This window comes from Sceloporus undulatus, chromosome 2, assembly GCF_019175285.1.
Source record: "Sceloporus undulatus isolate JIND9_A2432 ecotype Alabama chromosome 2, SceUnd_v1.1, whole genome shotgun sequence".
In the NCBI taxonomy this organism is placed as follows: Eukaryota; Metazoa; Chordata; class Lepidosauria; order Squamata; family Phrynosomatidae; genus Sceloporus; species Sceloporus undulatus.
Genome location: NC_056523.1, coordinates 6,107,932 through 6,116,016, shown reverse-complemented (window position 1 = coordinate 6,116,016; position 8,085 = coordinate 6,107,932). Strand labels below are relative to the sequence as shown.

General features: G+C 40.8%; 1 protein-coding gene across 2 annotated transcripts in view; it reads right to left on the bottom strand.

Annotated features, from left to right (window-relative positions):
- LOC121924264 (zinc finger protein with KRAB and SCAN domains 7-like) overlaps positions 1-1,052 on the bottom strand; it is a 12,676-nt gene extending 11,624 nt beyond the window's left edge. Inside the window, exon 1 of one of the 2 annotated variants that reach the window (XM_042455570.1) lies at positions 196-1,052. The gene's annotated coding sequence lies outside the window, so the exon portion shown is untranslated. The remainder of the gene's footprint in view (positions 1-195) is intronic. The other variant, XM_042455571.1, reaches the window with a different exon arrangement.
- Positions 1,053-8,085: the final 7,033 nt, after the last annotated feature.

Below are 8,085 nucleotides of genomic sequence, written 5' to 3'. Positions count from 1 at the left end.
GAAATTACAAACTTTCAGCAACCAGAAAGAATGGGAAATGATGTCAGTTCACAATGGCAGTTGTTACACTTATAGATTAGCACAGATATCCAGACAGAGTCACAACAATTACTGATGGAGGTAGGATGCAATTATTAAAATTTACAGTCATCTTAATGAACTACATATGTACAATTAAGTTCTTTCATTACTTACTGCCTTCAAGGAAAGAGTGTTAAGTTATTCTGGCTTCCTTTTCCATTATCGCATTTAAACCTCCACCTCTAAAAAATCTCTGATCTACTAACTTATGCCTCCTATTAATACTTCCATTATTTATCAATAATTCTATTGCAATCATAACAATAATTCTAATATTTCAACAATTTGCTGAATCCTAATTCCTATTATCAATACAGATATCCTAATATTGTCTATTAAGCTTTTGTCATTGGTTTTGCAATATCTTAAATGTAGGATGCATATTGAAATACAGGGAAACGATCACATTTTTTTTTTTTGGTCCCCTGAATGACAGAAGATGAAATACTTTCAGCACTCTTCCAAACCTCTAAGAAGAGGGCCTTGCAGAACCTCAATTGTCTTTTTAACATTTACACCACTGTTCAGAAGAACATTTGCAAATTTCAGTGAACTTTCTAGAACATATACAGGAGATAACTTGAGGCAACCTCCACAAAAAAGTCCTATCAAATGAACCAGTGAAGTGTTTATGCTGAGCTGGACTTGCCAAGTTTTTCCTAAAAATATTCTGAAATAAACAAAACAGAAAAAGTTGTTGAATCTGTCTGCAAGTCAAACGTGGAGATTGTGCTTTTGGACGCTAAGAGTATTTTCTATTTGCATATGGCTTCTGCTCAGTGAATTGTTTTGGTTTGATGATCTCTGACTGAAGTTCTTGCACTCCAGGAATTTCCATGAATATTCTCAACGTATCAATTACTTGGTACATTTTGAGAACTGATTTGTTACCGAAGGTCTTCCCACACTCCAGGTATATCTATAGTCTTTACTCTGTGATTCATCAGATGTACAGTGAAGTTTATCTTCTCCATAAAAACTCTTCTCTACACCAGGCATTGCTATTGTTTCTCTTCTCCAATAATAATTTGGTGTCTTTTGAGTTTTCCTCTCTGATGGAAGCTTTTTCTACACTCTAGATGGTTTTCCAAATGCATGACTATCCTGGTGTTTTGTTTTTTTTACGTTGTTTGGGAAACAAAGGACATCCTGCATCCTGGGAATTTATATGGTTTTCTCCCATGTGATTCATTTCATGTGCAGTAAGGTATTTGTTCTCAGTAAAGCCTTTTCTGCCCTCCAGTCATTGATATGGTTTCTCTCTGTGTGGATAATCTGATGTCTCTTGAGGTTTGAAGTCTGACGGAAGCTCTTTGTACACCAAAGTTTCTCTTCTCAATAAAGCTCTTCGATACATTTATAGTGTTTCTCGTCTCCATCTGACCATTTCCTGTCTCATGCATTTTCCTCTCCAATAGATGCTACTTCGACACTCCAGGCATTTATAAGGTTTCTCTCCAGTGTGATTCATCTGATGGTACAGTGATGCTTCTTTTGTTATCAAAGCCTTTTTCACAATTGAGCACATTCCTATGGTTTTTCTGCATGAAGAATTTGGTGTCTCTGAAGCTTCTTCCACACTCCAGACAATTATAGGGTTTCTGTAATGTATGAATGACCTGGTGCCTTTTGAGATTTATTTATTTATTTACTTATTTATTTTGGGTAACTGAAGGCCAGCTCACACTCTATGCATTTATATGTTTTTTCTCTCATATGATTCATCTGATGTACATTAAGGGTTGTTTTCAAGGTAAAGTCTTTTCCATACCCCAGGCATTTATAAGGTTTCTTATCTGATGCACAATTAGTTTTTTCTTGTCAAAATAATGTTTCCCATGTAACTGGTTTTTCGCTCCCTTTTGTGTCCATGCCTGTGCTCCAGTCTTTCTCCTTTGTACCTCCAGTTTCTTCCAAGTACATTCTGTATTGTGCTTCTCCATCTTCAGTCTCCCATCCCTCACCACCTGGAAAAAAAGAGAAACAACTGATAAGAGGGCGAGAAAGATGGGAAGCATGAAACAAGCAGTGAGCTTGTCTTCTGCTGTTCTAGATATTGGAGCAGTGATTCCCAGACTCTGGCCTTCCAGGTGTTATGAACTTCAGCTCCCAGAATCCAAGACCAAGATGCTCTGAGGGTGGTAGATTCTCTCTCTGTGATGGACTTTAAAGAGAAGTTGGATGGGTATCTTTCAGAGATGCTTTAGGTAGGTCTTTCTGCATGCTAGGGGTTGGATTAGATCAGTGATTCTCAAACTCTGCTCCTCCAAGTGTTTTGGACTTCAGCCCCCTGAAGCCTCAGCCATCTTTGTCAATGGTCTGGGATTTGGGAACTAAAGTCCAAAACACCTGGAAGGCCAGAGTTTGGGAATCACTGGATTAGATGGTCCCTGAGGTCCCTTCCAACTCTTAAGATTCTGATTCCATTATTATATGATCATACTAAACATTGTACATGTACAGGGAAGTCTTTCCATGCTCAGACACTTTGTAGGCTGCATTGACAGCAACATCTGAATATTCATTCTCAAGTTCGACACTCATGCGGACTCCACCCAGGCATTCAGTACTTCATCAGAGAAAAGCAAATTGAGTAATCTTGGCTTTGGAAAGTAACATGCTTGAAGGCATTTCAAGTGGATAATTTCTTAGCAAGTTTGGAGAGACTATTACTATTAACAGGCCAAGACAATACAGTAGGATTAATTGCATTATATGCAATATTACTTCTTAGTCTCTGTTATTTAGTTTACACAACTATATTGTCTGCGGAAATAAACTGATTTGTTTTTGGAAGCTTTACAATATGCTTTCTAATTTAAATGCATTAATTGGTTGTTTTGGGTTTTTTTTTGGGGGGGGTTGTCATTACCTATAGAAACTTTTTTTTAAATGAAAATTACAGTAGTCCCACAACATTTGCTGGGGTTAGGGGTGAAGGACCCTTGTGAATGTATAAAAGCTGCAAAAAACACACACTATTCTTTTTACCTGAGGGAACACCTCTCTAGGAATCTCCATGTCATCCAGTGCAACTCTGTGGTCAAACCTGTGGACGCTGATCATAGAATCATGCTGGAGCACCTACAAATGCCTAAAGCAGTGTTTTCTCTAGGAACTTGTAGGTTTTCCAGCACAACTCTATAGTCAAGTTATGGCAGAGTTATGCTGGAGGACCTAGAGATTCCTAGAGAAAACATATCGATCAAAACTGCAAATAATCAAATTTGCAAAAGTCAAAGCTGCAAATGTGGAGGGCCAACTGTATTCTAAAGTGACCAAACCTCTGTCTTCCCTCATGGGAAAATCACCCCTCTCTGGCTGGGAAGGAGGCAAAGAGGGAGGCCATTAGCAGAAGAGGGTGGAGGGATCCAAAAGATGAGAAGAAAATGGAGCTCGTGGAGATTGGCTTGCTAAATCCCAGCCATGGCTGAGTCGGGTTTACTGGGGTTGTTTCAAAAGAGTTTGTACTGTGAAGCCCAGCTCCTGAGATGCAGCAGGCAGAAGGGAACTGTGGCTCCCTACCCTCCCAAGAAACCACCAAGGCTGGAAAAGGAGGGTGCAGGACCCTGGATACACAGAAAGATGGCAAAAAAGAGGACACCATTAAAATTGATTTATAATTAATTAAAAAGAGACAGGGAGATCCTTACAGAGAGAGGCCACCAGTTGATAATTCTCCTCCATTACTTCCCTGTGGAAGGCCTTTTGGTCTGGATCCAGCCATGCCCATTCCTCCTCCGTGAAACACACAGTCACATCCTCAAAGGTCACCTGAAAGAAAAAGAAAAATCTGCTCAGAAATACAATCAGGTTTTCTCTAAACAAAATCCCAGTGCTACCTCAGGATGCTGCCACCCTGCAGGATTAATGCACTTCAATACAGCTTTAGCTGCCATGAGTCCATTCTGTGGAATCCTGGGATTTGTAGTTTGTCATGGCATCAAAGCTCTCTTGACAGAGAAGAATAACTACTTTACAAAACTACAAATCCCAGAATTTCATAGCGTGGAGTCATGGCAGTTAAAGTGGCATCAAACTCCATTAATACTGAAGTGCAGTTTGACACTGCTTTAATTGTCATGGTTCCATATTATAGAATCCTGGGATTTGTCGCTTTTCTGTGGCACCAGGTAAAAGTAGTCCCTTAATATGAATGTCTAGTAGTAACCGACTGTAGGGGGCAGTACTCATCTCTGTTTCTAAGTCGAAGAACCAGCGTTGTCTGAAGATGAATCCAGTGGTCATGTGGCCAGCATGACTACACCAAACGCTTTTACCATCCCACCAAAGTGGTACCTATTTATCTACCTGCGTTTGCATGCTTTCGAACTGCTAGGTTGGCAGATAGTGATGGAAGCTCACTCATCATGCAGCACTTGGGCCTCGAACTGCCAACCTTCTGATCTTCCGATTGTCAGAACTGGTGTCTTAACCACTTGAGCCACTGTATTAAATATCTCAAGACTACAAATCCCAGAATTTCATAGCATTGAGCCACATGGGAGTTAAAGCAGTGTCAAACTGCATTATTTCTGAAATGTAGGTGCAGCCCAAGCATGGGTTTGCACACCCTCCAACATTTCACAGATGAAAACTGGGACACCTACAAACAAGCAACATCAGAATATGGTCAAGATAGCAAAAGGTATTCACAAGGAAGAACAAACAAACTAGGGGGAAGTGGAGTAGGAGAGAGAAACTGGGACATTTTAAAAAGCAGCTGAAAATGTGGGACCACAGAGTTGTTCTGGAGAACCTCGATATTCCTATAGGAAACACCTCTTTATTATAAAGAAGTGTAGGTCCCTCTGCATTATTCTATGGCCAATGTCTGGCAGATGTTGACCACAGAGTTGAACTGGAGGACTAGAGATTCCTAGAGACATATCCTCTTAGGTAAAAAGAAGTGTTTTTTTTATTTGCGGTTTTTCCACATTCACAGGGGTCCTTCACCCCTAACTCCAGCAAATATGGAGGGATCATTGTATTTTGATTGATTTATAATTGAATTATGATTGATTTATGCATATATAATGACTGATTTATGATGGCAATATGATTAATTTATTACCCATTTGATGAGCCCTGGTGGCGCAGTGGTCAAATGCCTGTACAGCAGCCAGTCACAAACCATAAGGTTGCGATTTCAATACCAGCAAAAGGGCTCAAGCTCTATTCAGGCTTGCATCCTTCTGAGGTCGCTAAAATGAGTACTCAGATTTTTGGGGGCAATTAGTTTACACTTTGTAAACTGCTTAGGGAGTGCTTAAGCACACTGATAAGCATATAGAAATGTACTTGCTATTGCTATTTATGCATGCATTGTGATTAATTTATGATGGCATTTATGACTGCTTTAATGACCCCTGTATAAACATTAAAGTTGTGGCTATCTTTTGACCCATTACACAGTGTCTGGCCCCTAATCTGTTCTAGCACAACTGCCAGACAAGACAGGATGACTGCAAAACAGGTCCTTTCACAACTGATTGTTTTCACAAGTATGGTCTTCTCACCAGTGCTTACTACAGTTAGATTACTAGGCATATCAAAAGCCATTAGAGTCGCATCCCTGTTACCAATGTTAGGCATATTGGTTTCATTCTCTTATCTCTGCTTTATAATAAATTTATGGGGGAAAATTACCTTGTTATCCAATTCTATAGGCAGCTTCTGCAAGATCTTTGGTCTCTGATGACGGCACAATCCATATCGATTCATGAACCGCGAACACCAACCAGCCGATGCTTTAAACTGTGCAATGCCTTCGGTCGCTGAATATTTTTCTTCTTTTGCCATCAGAAGTGCCATTATTCGAATGTTTGAGCGAGTCACGATGTAGCCATTTCTTCTGCATTCTATTACCCAGTCACTCAGATCCTTTTCCATTGCTTTGAAAAGTATAGTACCGCCACGCTGTGCTTTCTTTGACTTTGGCATTTCTTGTAGTTCAGCCTCCTTTTTTATCCAGTCTCTAACAAGTTTTTCATTAATGCCAAATTCTCTCGCAGCTACACAATTATTGGATCCTTTTGCACGCTCAATAACTTTCAGTTTGAACAACGCTGTGTAAGAAGCTCTCGTTTTCTTTTCAGAACTCATTTTGCCCAGGGTAAGATGTTATACTTCTATTTTATATGTATAGCAATCATGGGTATGCTTATTGTAGGAAATATTTATTGAAAGACATTTCATTGAATGTCTTAGTTCCATAAGTAAGGCCTTCTTTTCTGGTGGTGATTAACATCTGGTTTCAAGTAATGGAAGTAATGCATACAGACAAAATAGCTACTGGTGCATCATGACTTGTATTGCAGAAAAATTAATATGTCTTTTTTGCCACCTCGGTAGCTGAATGTGATGGTTCAGACGTGACTGTCAGTCTCCCAAGCTGTTATGTTGTCTTAACAGACTGCCGTTAATTTGACTCCTATGGAACAGCAATAAGATTTACATTTCTATACCGCTTCATAGTGAACTAAACACTCTCTAAATGGTTTACAATCTGTAAGCCAATTGCCCCCAGCAAGTTGGGTACTAATTTTACCAACCTACGAAAGGAAGGAAGGCTGAGTCAACCTGGAGCCCTGCAGGATTGAACTCACAATCTTGTGGCTGCAGTAGCAGCTGCACTACCAGGGCTCTATTGGAAACCAGCATTGATAAGTTGACCCTGGTTTTCATGGTTAATTTTTGACTAAAATTTCTCAAGTTACACATGAGCATATATGGTAGGAACTTCTGTTGGGAGGGTTTTTCTTTTGAGCCAGCATGGTGCAGTAGTTTAAGTATGGGACTAGGGTTCAAATCCCTGCTCTTTCAGCTCAAGAACATGATCTCCAAATGTCTTTCTCTGTTCAATGACTAGTATGCAAGGATAAAGAGAATTATTACAATGATCATTGCAGAGAAATAAAACAACAAAAAAGGAAGAATGAGAGACCTCTTCCACAAGATCCGTGAACATAAAGGGAAATTCAAACCAAGGGTGAGGATGAGCTACCATCAGAAGAAGAGCATATTAATTACATGATGATGATTAAATAAAAAGACGATAGAAGCAATATACAGAAGAGCTGTATAAAAGAGATGAGAGAACTAGTGACACATGGAAAGAAGAATTATATGAAGATGAACCCCAAATTTTAGAAAGTAAAGAAAAAGCTGCACTCAAAAAAATTGGAAGAATAAATCACCAGGAACAGAAAATATTCTGACTGAATTGCTACAGTCCACGCAGACAGAATCAACTCTAGTGCTAACTAAAAGCTTCCAACAAATATGGAAAACAAAACGGTGGCCAACAGACAGACTCCCTAGCCAAGCTGACACAGCTGGCCTTGGAGCTGGTGCTGGAGTTTCCCAGGCTTATGGTCCTGGGGGACCTCAACATCCCCTTTGAGGCTGACTTGTCAGATCTGACAGGTGCAGCTCGGGAGTTCATGGCTTCCATGACAGCCATGGGCTTGCCCCAATTAGTCTCAGGACCAACACATTGTGCAGGTAATACACTCGATGTGGTCTTTAGTATGGATCAGAGATGTCCGTGGGCAGAGGTGATTTGCATCTCTGCTCTGTCATGGACGGGCCATTTCTTGGTCAAAGTGGAGCTGAAGGCTATCACCCACATCCTTCTCGGAGGTGGAGGGCCTATTAGAATGGTCCGCCCTCGAAGGCTGATCGAACCGGTTAAGTTCCAGGAAGCCCTAGAGGGTTTATGGTTGGGAACGATGGCGATTCTGTCGAAGCCTTGGTTGATACCTGGAATGCAGTGATAGCGAAACTTTTACAGTTTGCATGCCAGGGGCAGGGCTTCTGCCCCCCTTTTCCTGGCGTCCAGCTGTCCAGAGAGCAGGGAACTTCTGTCCCCGAGGAGACACTTCAGGACCAATAAAGGCTCATGAGGGAGCCCAGGACATGGCAATCAGCCATTCCTGAGCCCCTCTGACTTTCTTCACCCAGAGCTCTCTGTTGGGAGGGAGCCCTGGGTGAGGAAGGGCC